General features: G+C 32.8%; 1 pseudogene; it reads right to left on the reverse strand.

Moving 5' to 3' along the window:
• Positions 1–8,489: 8,489 nt before the first annotated feature.
• Positions 8,490–14,538, reverse strand: LOC127712005 (uncharacterized; annotated as a pseudogene).
• Between the last annotated feature and the right edge of the window lie 238 nt (positions 14,539–14,776).

A 14,776-nucleotide genomic window follows, 5' to 3' on the forward strand; every position in this document is an offset into this window, starting at 1 on the left:
TACATGTACATATACCGGTATATTAAAACATTATTGCTTAGAATGAAAGATTGCTGAGTTAATGTGAAACACTTCTATGTTCTGTTTCGATAAGGCATGATTGCCAATGAGACAACTATTCATCAAATACCAAATGATATAGATGTAAGCAACTATAGCTCATGAAAAAGCCTGCAACAATGAGAAAAACTCATACCCAATAGTAAACTATAAAAGACCCTAACATGACAACATACCAAAAAATCTATAAGTAAATACATGTAAATTAAATTCATGTCAGTCAAACATCATTTGATTTTGTACACAACATGTCGATATTTTCGTACTACATGGGGGGAAAAGTTGATTATATATTAGATAATATGAATATCCTAAAGTTCTACAATTATTGCACATTGTATGTTCTACAATTATTGCACATTGTATAATAATCTTGGATTTTTTTACAGCTGGAAAAGAAAATTAATGTCACAACACAGTGGAATTCCACGGTTGACGTAAGAAATGGGAAAATAGCAGATAATACGGCAGCAATCGATTTTGCCTTTTGGCGAAATTTGGCTGATTTTCCAATAAAAGAAGGGGAAGTAATAAAAATCACTAACGGTCAAATGTCAAAAACAAGTTCCAACCTGCCAAAAATCACTGGTGGAAGATACACAGCTATAGAGGTTAGTTAAATTTGATTACACCTTATGATAGTAATCACTATCATTCATGTCTAAAGTCTAATAATATTTAATGTCTATTGATAGCTTAACAAAGATTGTTACAATTTAGTGATTTAATTAGCCTATTTCTACTCAAAAAGCAGCATGAACCAATATATGAGAAACAACTGCTCATTTTTTGCGTCAGTAATAGTTTTGGTTCGGCATGCATGATGTCACCAATATCTACTCTGATTGGACTAAATTACGGAATTGAACAAAAACCAACAAAAAAGATATATGCTACAATCAAAGAAAAACATTATGGACATAAAATCAAACTCAAAAATGAAATTATCCAGATAAATAAAATAGATTTAGGTAAAGATGGTGTCATTATCACCACTTTCAAATTGTTTGGATTTTGTAGGCTTCGCCTTTAATACTTGAGCAGGTAAATATCACTGGCAGGTTCATTAGATCTACAATTGAAGCTAATGCTGGTCAATTAGGCTATTAATAGCTCGAGTGCTATAAATATCTTATCGACTTTGTGTACTTGCAAGTGCAGTCTAAAACTTCAAAGGCATAATAATAATCTCAAAGAGTACAAAATATTATACTTGAAATAAAGAATGTCAAAATACATATATCGCAAATTTAAATACTTGTCTAAAGCTGTATTATATAGATCATCTTCCTTTGGCGTCCGTCCGTCCCCGATATACACACTAAAATAGGTTGTATCTCTAATTGTTAAAGTTGTGCTTGACATGTAGCTATAATTGACATTTCTTCATGGTTCTAAACTGTTTCAAGTTTGTTATTCATTACAGATTGTAACTTAATAATATCTTATGTTTATGTCTATATCATAGCTTCTGTCCAATAAGTCAATTCTAACAATATTTATAAAATTTGCAGTCTAAAACTTCAAAGGCATAATAATAATCTCAAAGAGTACAAAATATTATACTTGAAATAAAGAATTTCAAAATACATATATCGCAAATTTAAATACTTGTCTAAAGCTGTATTATATAGATCATCTTCCTTTGGCGTCCGTCCGTCCCCGATATACACACCGAAATAGGTTGTATCTCTAATTGTTAAAGTTGTGCTTGACATGTAGCTATAATTGACATTTCTTCATGGTTCTAAACTGTTTCAAGTTTGTTATTCATTACAGATTGTAACTTAATAATATCTTATGTTTATGTCTATATCACAGCTTCTGTCCAATAAGTCAATTCTAACAATATTTATAAAATATTGAATTTATAACCTATTATTAAAATTATTGGACTCAAAGGATTTTCTTTTTGTAGATTCTTCCAACAGAGATGATATCTGATGTTGTCACAGTGACACACGAAGATTTGTTTTCAGAAACAGCAGAGATTATCGGGATTGCATCTCTAGAGACTTACAAATCCTGCAACAACAAAAGATGCTAAAAAAAAAAAATTGGTAAACAACATATGTCCCACATGCTCTCAAGCAAATGATGAACAAAATAATAATACATCAGTAGTGTGCAGTGTTCTGATCAACAAAGATGAAGAATTCAAAGAACTCACTTTGTTTACTCCACAGGTGGAAGAGCTATTGCAGGAACCAATATCTCCAGAAAAGAAACATATTGAAAACAACTTGTTATCCTGCATTCCAATGAAAATCAAATATATTGAAAGCCCAAAAAAAGACAACACAGTGTCAAAAATAAAAAGACAGTAGCATGTGTAACTTTAAAAAAAATCACTCCAAAGATGAAACAACTTTTCTTTTTACAATTCTTAATTGTAATGATGCTTTTATATAAGTAAGAAAAGCTTATGATAATTTATCTGATTTTGGAAAAAACAACTTCATCACTTACTAACTGCATTGAAAAACATTAATTGTTATTTCTGCCAATTTCACAGGTATCAATTCATTTTTATGCCCCCGCCGTAGCGGTGGGGGCATTAAGTTATACCCTTGTGCGTCTGTACGTACATACGTACGTCCGTCCTTACGTCCCGAAATTGGTTTCCGTTCTCTAACTTGAGTTTGTCTCAAACAAATGTTATGAAACTTATACAAAATGCTTATTACCACAAAACACAGATCAGGTTTGAATTTTGGTGGCGTCACTTTAACCGTTCTAGAGTTATGCCCCTTTATAAATGGAAAAAGTGCAAAATTTTTAGTTTCCTTTCTCTAACTTAAGTTTGCCTCAACCAAATATTATGAAATTCATACACAATGCTGATTACCACAAAACACAGATCAAGTTTGAATTTTGGTGGCGTCACTTTAACCGTTCTAGAGTTATGCCCCTTTATAAATGGAAAATTTGCAAAATTTTTAGTTTCCGATCTCTAACTTAATTTTGCCTCAACCAAATGTTATGAAACTTATACACAATGCTTATTACCACAAAACACAGATCAAGTTTGAATTTTGGTGGCGTCACTTTAACTGTTCTAGAGTTATGCTCCTTTATAAATGGAAAAATTGCTGAATTTTTCGTTTTTGTTCTCTAACTTAAGTTTGCCTCAACCAAATGTTATGAAACTTATACACAATGCTTATTACCACAAAACACAGATCAAGTTTGAATTTTGGTGGCGTCACTTAAACCGTTCTAGAGTTATGCCCCTTTATAAATGGAAAAATTGCAAAATTTTCATTTTCTTCTTAATATCAAGTTATTTTTAAAATTGGAGTTATCTTCCTTTGTCCATGATTATAGTTGAATCAACTACAATCAATGCTTTATACAATGCAATGTTTAATTTTGACCTCCACTGATAAAACACAGATCTATTTGAATTTGGGTAGTGTCACTTTAACCATTATTGAGTTATGCCCCTTTATAAATCGAAAGATTGCAAAATTTTTAGTTTCCATTCTGTAACTTAAGTTTGCCCCAACCAAACATTATGAAACCTATACACAATATTCAAATATTCATTACCACAAAAGTAAGATCAAGTACAAATTTTTTGTTTCCGTTTTCTAACTTTAGTTTGCCTCAACCAAATGTTATGAAACTTATACACAATGCATATTTCTACATAATACAGATTAAGTAAGAAATAAGACGGTGACACTTTTACCATTCTTGAGTTATGTCCCTTTATAAACATAAAAATTGCTGAATTTTTTAGTTTGTCTTAACCAAATGTTATAAAACTTATACACAACTGTTCTAGAGTTATGCGTGTTTACAAATAGAAAAATTGCTGAATTTTTAGTTTCTGTTCTCAACTTAAGTTTGCCTCAACCAAATGTTATGAATCTTAAACACAATGCTTATTACCACAAAACTCAGATCAAGTTCAAATTTGGGTAGCATCACTTTTACCATTCTTCAGTTATGTCCCTTTATAACTATATGATATGCAAGCGGGGGCATCATCTGTGTCCACATGTGGACACTATCCACATTTATTCTTAATGATTTAAGAGCAATACATGTATGAAGCTACTCTTCAACAGTATACTTTGTCAATTTCATATATTTTTTATGAATGTAACTTATCTTTGTCCATGCTGAGATTGGAGTTCATACTTATATTCATACATTTGTCATAAGTAGTATTTTATACTATATTTTCATTTCATTGATGCAAAATGTCAGAGCACACTTTCTGTATATGTCTAGTCATTTACTGGTACACATCTTCACATCACACAATTTTTACTTTTATGGCCTGCCTTCAGTAGTAGAGGGGCACTATATTTATCAGACTAATTATTTTTTGTTATAAAGGTAGTTAACCTAACAGTGCAAAATGTAACAGCATATGCTCTTTATATATTTAGTCATTTACTGATACAGCTCTATACATCACACAATTTTATTTTTATGGACTGCTGGCAATAGTAGAGGGGCACTAATATTTCTGGTCAGTTCGTCTGTCCATTGGCATTTGTCCATCCACCTGTTTTTCTGTTTGTCCCATATCAAGTTAAACTTTTTGGTTAAGGTAGCTTACTCAACAGTGCAATATGAAAGAGCATACTCTCTTTATATATCTAGTCATTTAGTGGTACAGGTCTGTACATCACACAATTTTATATTTATGGGTTGTCTGCAATAGTAACACGGCACTATGTTTTCTGGTTAGTTTGTCCGTCCATTTGTCTGCCGGCTTGTGATTTTGTCCGTCCCATATGAGCTTAAAGTTTAAGGTAAAGGTAGTTTGCCAATTTGAAACATAGTACACATGATCATTGTCAGGTGAACTTTAAAATTATATGACAAATTGTGATTTTGACCCCAATTTCAATTTCACTGAACAAAGATATAGGATATTGTTAGTTGGGTATAGTATCCTATGAACATATATTATTGTTTTATCTTGTTGTAGGTTTTTAATGCATAAGTAGTATTTCAGTAATATGTCACTTTTTAATAATGACACAATTACAAAATATATGAGGCAGCTCCCAAATTGTTTTAATATAACTTGCTGACAGGATTTTTTCAATGCAAGTTATTCAAAGTTTTTATACGGAACATAGTTTAGTGTTATAGTAGTATTTTAAAGATATTATTGTTTTTCATATACATGTAGCTTTCCTAATACATGTTCAATGTATTTCTGATATGACATTTATATTTTTATCCTGATTATACATGTAGTTAATATCAGATAATTTTGAAAATAGATGTATATGTAGTATTCTAAACATTTATTGATTTTCATACCATCTATATGTGATAAATATATTAGGCAACTTTTGCATTGTTTTAATCTATCTTGAGCAATACAACTATTTCGAAAACATGGAACTTTTGTTTCAATAGTTTTATCAGTTATTTTTATGTAGTATTTTAGGCATATATTTCTTTTCCGCATTATGTTTATGTAAGAGAGCTCTTATACTTTTCTTATAAATACCTTGCCATATACATGAGTACAATTTGATTTTACAAAGAAAACCTACACCTAAATCTGTTAAACTTTGATTGGTGTTAAAATCCATAATCAAATAACTATTGATGTACGATATCAATCAGTCTCGATGAACACTTATCTCTATAGCAACTGTTGGACGCTAATACATCTTCATTAGTAACCCGAATAATTCAGCCGTTATATTCCACTGCACTACGATGGCTACATTAACGCCTGAAGGCCTAGTCAATGAAAAATCGTCAAAAAATCATTCGGAATTAGCTCGGGATTTACCTATCTCGATAACATTGAGCTATTAGCTGATTGGCTCTCTCTCACAGAGAGCACCAATCAAAATCCTGGATTCGTGACGCGTTTTTTTCGTATAAAGAGTTCAGGCCCTCGCGAGTGGGAGAGTCGATCACGGGGAGGGACTGAATTATTCGGGTTACTTCATTAGATCAATTCATTACCTATTACGCAGGTGGCCATAGAAAAGAACAGTAGGCATTTCCGGTATTCCGAAAGACTACAGCATCAATTAATATGAAATGTTGAAGCGATACCAGTACTTTATCTACACTCGTCATTGCTTTGGTTCACGCAACAAATAAACATTGACGAAATGTAGGGGTTCATTAATTAACGCGTTTGAATTGAGATCATAGGACATTCAACTAACAGCTGACTAGAATATTCACGTGTAGAAAAGAAATCTACAAAGATATAAAACAGCAAATCTTTCTGTGAGGAATTTCCGTATATAGTTATTATAATAATGTAAATAGATATTTTAACTCATTGCTTATAAATGCTTATGATTTTTTTCTTTTGCAAGAAGGTTCTTTAAACTCCATAATTGTTTTGTAGCTTTTTATACTGGAACTACAAAACAATTTAATATTTGTTTAATCATCTTATCCTTTCCAATTCATGAGGTAAATAACATAGTTATAACTGAAACAAAGACGTTTCCCACTCATATAAAAATAAAATTGAAAAGTACAAACATTTGCATAATATAAAAATAAAGAGATGCGGTATAATTCTAATATTAAAGAGTCCAAAAAAAAGAGTGCCACGCTCTCTGCACGTTAAGAACCCTTGCAACAACTCTTTGAAAGATCCGTAATTGACCTGTTGCAAAGCAAACTTTATGACCCTACCCAATATACCCTCATTTTCCAGTGGCAGTCTAAATTTCCCGACCTTCATCCCGGACGACCCTATTACAGGACCTATACTGTACCATCACCTATTGTAATTATTGCAATTTTTTTTCTCGTCCTGAACATGCATGAAATATTTGCCACTGGACGTTAATAAATCAACAATCAATCAATATATTTACCGGGCCAGTTCCATTTTAGACTGGTGGGAAAGTTCAAACGTGCGAGATATCGATTGGCTGATAAAAAATAATAGTAGTTTTGTCTGAGTTAATTCTTACATTTTCTGTAGTGATGCAATATTACATTGTGCGATTGTAGCCTAATCCTTCGATATTCTTTCCTTGGCCACACCAGATGTGTATCCATGGTAGCAGTTCTGTTAGGCAAATATTTTTATATCGACGAAAAAGGGGCTTTGATCTTCTAATGTATCTACTAGTTATTAGACGTTCGACTCCCGAAACTCCTCAATCTGTTATGAAGAATGATACATTCAGTGTGAAAGCAGCAGCATCTGGATAAGCTGTTAACAACTCTGACAGTATATTTTTGTATATTGAGAAATTTGCATGGAAAATGTAATCGTCAAATTCAACCAACGCCACAAAATCGAATCCTTGTAAAATGTCTTTGCATGAATACACTGCGAATTGTTCATCGTGGATACTTTTGATGGTAATGCCATTTAATATGCGGTGTGAAACCGCGGTCAATATTACCAAGCAATTTTCTTGGAAATGAAATACGTATTGCAATCCCTTCTCTCTCATAATGATTTAATACTGCAAATGAATCTTCATTTACTTGTTGAAGCGATACCAGTACTTTATCTACACTCGTCATTGCTTTGGTATTCGAACCATTCAATAAGATGCAATAAATTTAGATAGTTATGAGCTATTTTAGCACATATTGCAAATTAGTTTTCCTTTTCCTTGACTGATGCGTAACACAGGCTGACAAATATGAGAAGAATCACAAAATTCTTTGTTTCCTACCAATTGTATACACTTCATCTTGAAGCTAATACAGTGTACAAAACATTGATATATATATACTGTCTCGCTATAAGATCGGCAAATTTACTATTATGAGCGTATGTTTCTCTCACAACAGCTTTTACGCGATGAACTGATAATTTCTCGACTGTGCAAATACAGCAGACGAAATGTGAATGGATTGATTAATAGATTATTGGTTGCTTAACGTCCAGTGGCAAATATTTCATGTATGTTCAGGACGAATATTTGAGTAGAAAAAGTTGTCACAATCCTACTGTTTTCAAAGGTTTGTATTTCAAGAGAAACTAAATGCACAAACAATACTGACAAACAAACTACATACACAATATGGTTATATCGAGAAAAGACGAAAGAGGTTAAACGAAAAAGTTTTTCGTTGTGGTTTGGTTGCTGTCTCATTGACGTCTCACTAACGTACACATCTTTTTATGGATATCATATCTCCATGATATAATATATCAATGATTTTGATAAACACTATCGATATATACTGGAAAATTCATTTTAATCGAACTTCAGAAGTCATCACAACATTTACACAATGAGCTAAAATTATGGATGAATGATATATGTTTGCAAACCCCGAAACAGTGGCGTGTTTTGCTGAACTTACATATACAGAGATGAAGTTACCACTGTTTCGGAGTTCGATATGTTTGCTGATATGTAAAATGATCCGTTCTATTTAATAACGTCATTGATAATCTATTCCTCAATGATGAACCGCTAAAAGAAACATTAAAGTCTTTGTTATCATGTTGGTCTTAAGAAGACACTTCTTTCAGAGCCATTTCTTTTGAAGAATTCATTTTTCGTATCAATATTCTGAAAGAAATATTTTAATTGTATATCATATTTTATCATCAAAAGTTAACAGAAAATTCGATTTAAGACATTTGATATATTTGACATATCGTATACATATTCAAATATTTTGAATGGTTGATATTCATGATGATCTTTAAAGTTTATATTTATAAGTATTAAATGTTTCTTCTTATAATTTTATTGGGGTAGACCGAAGCACAATTTGTATGAAGCGCAGAAGCGCTTCATTCTGCGCTTCATACAAAAAATGTGCACACGATCAAGGCTTTCACACTCCTATAAAATTATAAAAAGAAGCATTCAATTCTTATAATTACATTGTTATGCTACAACCATGAAATTAAGATTTAAATCAAGTTTTTGTTTGTTTTTCTATGCAATGTTTTTACATTGTCACGGACAGCACGTGCAAACATATCTGTTGGAATTTAAACGGAAATAAAATATGATATTGGAGTGCTTCGCGATTGTTGTCAGGCAATCAAAATTACGGATTCTAATGAAACATACATCTGGTGCAATTATCAATATTGATTGATAACGTCTCAAAGTTTTTAATAAAATTGAGAATGGAAATGGGGAATATGTCAAAGAGACAACAACCCGACCAAAGAGCAGACAACAGCCGAAGGCCACCAATGGGTCTTCAACGCAGCGAGAAAATCCCGCACCCGGAGGTGGTCCTCAGCTGGACCCTAAATAAAATTGTGTACTAGTTCAGTGAAAATGGACGTCATACTAAACTCCAAAACATATAAATGAACTAAAATTAAAAAAACATACAAGACTAACAAAGGCCAGAGGCTCCTGATTTGGGACAGGCGCAAAAATGCGGCGGGGTTAAACATGTTTTGTGAGATCTCAACCCTCCCCATATACCTCTAGCCAATGTAGAATAAAGAAACACATAGCAATACGCACAGTAAAACTCAGTTTAAAAGAAGTCCCGAGTCCGATGTCAGAATAGGTAACAAAAGAAACTAAGCAAAATGACAATGATACATAAATGAACAAAGGACTACTAGCAGTTACTGACATGCCAGCTCCAGACCTCAATTAAACTGATTGAAAGATTATGTCTTCATCATATGAAAATCAAGTACAATCCCTTCCGTTAGGGGTTTAGTATCATACCATCATAAAATATATGAGAAGAACATAACACGTATCATGCCAACAACTGGTTTTAAGTAAGACTGGATTTAATTTGGAGTTACCCGTCAGTTGTTCTATTTGAAACAGGAATTGCTTACTCGACGGGAGTATAGTTTTTGAAGTAAGTGGGTTAGCGTTTTCTCGTCTTTAGTGTTCTGGTGGCTCTTTGTCAGCTTTTTATCAAATTTAACTATTTTTCGGCAGTGACATTGTCTTTTCTTTATGTTGGTGACTTATTATCCATTGCTATCTTCATATTTCGATAACAAAACTCTTAGAACTACATTTATAGAAGTGTTTTGAAACTGACATTTAATTTTTTGTAAGCTGTTTATAGTTTTTATGTTTCTGCTAAACAGATTTAACCGTTCTAGATGTCTGCTATAATTAATAAAATGAGATGTTGGGTGATTTCAATAATTGGAACTCACGAAACAAAAAAATGAAATAATATAGTTGACATATTGCAATACACAACTCTGTAAAATAGACAGTTTAAAAGCTCTCGTTAAGAGCACAGATTCCTGGTCTGGAGTAAAACCGTTAAATATTATATATTTTCCTGTATTTATTCTCATGCACTTGTAGGATGGTCTGGATAGGGGGGGGGGTCTTTCATTTCTGTATTCTTTAAATTTTTAGGCCATTTTCTCTATTTTTTATACTTTTTGCCCATTATTCTCTATTCTTTATATTTTAGCACCTCATTATTCTCTATTCTTTATTTTTTGGTCTATTTTTCAATATTCTTTATATTTTTTTGCCAATTATTTTCCATTCTGAAAACCCCCATCCCCACCCTATTGTAGTTGTGTTTATACTTATGTCACTCAAAATCTAGCGATCACATTTTGAAAACATCTGTTAAATATATACTTACAAACATAGAATAATGGCTATTACATTGTACCCGGCGTTCATAAAGAAAACAATTCCCCTATTAACCTCAACTGTTGCACCATACACTGCATTAGCAGTGACTGAACCAGTCATATTTACCGTGGCTTCAACTGCTGCAATGCTTCCAAATAAGGAACCTGTAAAATTGCAATACAAACTATCTTGTCCTACAGTTTACCTGATACATGTAAACACCAATATATATCAGTGGCTTTAGAGAATGACAATACTAGTTAACGTTATGTAAAGAGTCAGCAGCGTTAGCTTTCTTTTGTTTTTAAGGATGTTCGCTACTCTTGTTTTTGACTTTTTGCCAGATGTTCGGAATCCTCTTGTTTTATCCATGTAGTGCCATTAAAAATTTTGCCCGCAAACCCCTACTTTTCTTTTCATAATTTTATAACATATAGTTTAAAAAGCCATTTATGAAAATCTTATAAAATCCTTGTTATTTTTTTCATAATTTTTGAAAGAAAAAAGGTGCCAATGTTAAATGTATGAAAAATCTAGAGAGAATCATTTCACGCCAAATTTTCAATTGATTATATCTCAAAAACAAGGACATGGACCTGTCATTTTTTTCTTCCTTTTAAGTTCCATTATTTATATACTATCAATTTATAACAGTCTGTTAAAAAGCTTGTTAATTTGAAATAGAGGAGCGAACATCCTTAACAAATTTCTGCTAATAGTCAATGTTCACATTTCAGAATTTTATTGTTTAATTGTTGTCTTACTGACAATGGTCTTCTTTTATTTTTGTATTTTTTTTTTATATATTTAATCATGCATTTAGGCCACAATGTATGTTTCAACTTCATCTCAGATATTTCATCTCGAAACAGTTTCGTAATTGTAACATCAACACTAAACCAAACTATCTACAGCTTGCTCTAATCTTCAAGAAAAACTGAGCGGTACCCAAAAAGAATTTGCCCATATAGGTTGAAAAATGTGCAGTCAGTTGAATTCTTTGAAGGAACTGAATGCTAAAGTTACCTTGCAGATCTGCTGGTGTTAGTCTAGACATTGTACCTCTCATCATTGGCATGGCTAAGAATCTACCTACACCAAAAACAGGTACAACAATTAAAAAAAAAACCAACATATTTTACTAAAATATAATTTAGACAAATATTCTCATTGTATGATCTCAAACTTTTTGTATTGTTGTCTTTCAAAACTTTTGAGTTCTATCGTAACTGATGAACTTTTTCCCCCTTAAACAATTGTCTTGCTTACGGAAATGATATCATATATAATTGTTCATTTTTTTACATCGAATTTATCTCATTTTTGTTTAAATTTTGATCAATTAACAACACAATGCATGCCACATGCAAAGTAATTAACTCTTCGCACTACCGGAGGATGTAACATCACTACGTGTCTTGATGGCTAAAAGCTTTAAAAGAGAGGCGAAAGATACCAAAGGGACATTCTAACTCATAAGTCGAAAATAAACTGACAACGCCATGACAAAAAAAAAAGAAAAGACCATCAGACAAACAACAGTACCTAAAAGTTAAGTTAAGGTTTTCGTCCCTTTTGAATTTTCTTGTTTGCTCATACATCTGTTCTGTTTGTCCATACACCTGTTAAGTTTGTCCATACACATGGCGGCCGAAGAACTTCGTAACTGATGACAATTGTGGTTTAAGTTGAATATAACACTGACTGAATAGTGTGTGTGAGAGTAGCTAAAGGGGAAACTAGCCATCAAAATGAGAACCGGATTTGTATGAGGGTTTCTTATTTCTTTATTCTTTAATTTTTATACCATTTTTCTCTATTCTTTATTTATTTGGCACATTATTCTCTATTCGGTATATTTTAGTAAACCATTATCCTCTGTTCTTAATTATTTTTGCCTATTTTTCTGTTATCTTTATTTTTTACCTTTATTCTGGACATTTTACCCATTATTCCCTACTCTGTAAATCCCATCTACACCCTTATGCTGGTGGTTTCAGTATATTGCTTCACAGAAAAGTCATTGTTTTGAGACTACAATCACAACGCTTGGCTTTTGTGTGTTTTTTTTAATTTAAACATCTTTTCGTGTCTATTGAAAACGAATAAAAACCCCATTATATATATAGGACTCTGAACCGCGATGGTACTCCGAACCGCGATGGTCACGCTGATGTGTGATGGATGATGCTGAAGTGTGTTTTTGATCACGCTGAAGTGCGATGGTGGCATTTTGACGCTATCTTCTTGATAGCTACGCCGAAGTGCGATGGTGGTAACGCTGAAGTGCGATGAACTACATAAACTATTTTTCCAATGCTTTTCATATAAATGTAGAAGTCAATTTGTTTGTTAGAAGCATTTTTTTTTTGGTTTTTAAGTTAATAAGGGGCTTATAAACGTTTAATACTATAAGAGAGGAGAGGGGAAAGTTAACCTTCTGTAGCGGATTTTTTTTTGAAATGTACAAAATGTTCTTTTTTACGTACGATGGAGCGTAGCATTCTCTAAATGCATACGGGTCCGCAGACAACCTCGGACTCTCTGTATTATAATATTACGGTAAACGATGAACGCATGAGAGAAATCAAGTAATGATAAAATGAATCATGTTAACGCCCAAAGAGGACGATCTCTCATTTAGTATGCCACTGTAACTTAGGACATATACACAATAACGCATGCAAATGTATATACCAACTATTTAATGCTCATAATAATTGAACATCTGTAGCCATCACGTGTAATATAGACCATTGCACATCAGCGAACGGACCATCGCACCTCAGTGTGACCATCGCACTTCAGTGTCCCCATCGCATCTCCGAGTCCTACATATGAATCAATATGTTTTCGCAAATATAATATTAAGACAATACAATTTGGTCAAAAAAAAAACAACAAAAAAAACCAGCTAAAAACCGAAGAAAGTAGAATGGTTAGGAATATATATTATTGTACTTTTTACATTTATTGTTGATAAATATTAAAGCAATAACTCTGTAGCATTTGCTGTACACACCTAAATACAACATGAAGCTAGTATAGGCAATCCCTTGCCATATCAGCGACAATGCAGAGGTCACACTGCCGCTAAGAGCAATGACTTGATCCGTAGTACAATAATGAAACAGCTTAATCATTAGAATACAGGCCACACATCCAATTAGAGTCTCAATGGTTCCAAAATTTCCCACTCTTACATTGCTCCAGCAGAATGGCGAACCTAACTCGTATAACATGGTAACGTTCGTGCTTCCAAGTGCGAAATCTGTTAGTATAAAAATACTGATCGCAAGGATAAAAAGCCATTTATTTGCCATAGAGGATATATTTGACGTGTAAAATACTGTCATCTTTTTCATATTATGTATAATTTGGAGTTGCGGGTCGTCTCTTTGAAAGCGGAAGAGTTTCCGGAAGTAGAAGTAAAATGACAACAATTCCAAAGATAGTAGCGATCTCCGATAATAACACGGGAATAAGAAATCCTTTTGTATATTTTATAAGTTACCCTGATAATAATGAAGATAATAAGGATCCTACTTCAAAACTATTCTCCATAACTCCTATAGCAAAAGACCTCTGTTTTCCTCCTCCAGTTAGATCAGATATAAAACAAAGAGTCATAGCAAGTAATGCAATCCACAGACCACCACAACCTTCAACCATGAAAAAGGGAATAAACCAGTTCATAGTTATTTCAAAGTATATCCCAATAGCATTGTTCCTAGAAGAGGTGACAGGAAAAATAATTTTCTCCCGTACACATCACTATACGACACGATATTTATGTTGACGAAAATGGATGGGATATTTGATGCGAGAGTGCAATAAATTGACCATCTTGATTGTAGTTCTTGAACTTTTAATTGTTGCTTGTAAGCAGTTGTACTAGTATTTACTGCACACCCTGTTCCATTTCCGGTGTCTTCGTCCATTCCATTCGGATATTGTTCTTTCATTATAGTGACGTAAACATATTCGTTCAGCACATACATATTTAGAATATACGAAAACATATGCAACATCAAAACGGAACCGACAATTACAAACGACCATTTTCCACTTTTTGCTTTTCCTATGTGACTGTTCCGATCAGACGCATTTGGAATAAGTGATTCGTTGTCGGACATAGTCGGTGTGTGATTCGTCACTCAAATACAAATATAGATCTTAATTAC

Source organism: Mytilus californianus, unplaced genomic scaffold (assembly GCF_021869535.1).
Source record: "Mytilus californianus isolate M0D057914Y unplaced genomic scaffold, xbMytCali1.0.p SCAF_8, whole genome shotgun sequence".
In the NCBI taxonomy this organism is placed as follows: domain Eukaryota; kingdom Metazoa; phylum Mollusca; class Bivalvia; order Mytilida; family Mytilidae; genus Mytilus; species Mytilus californianus.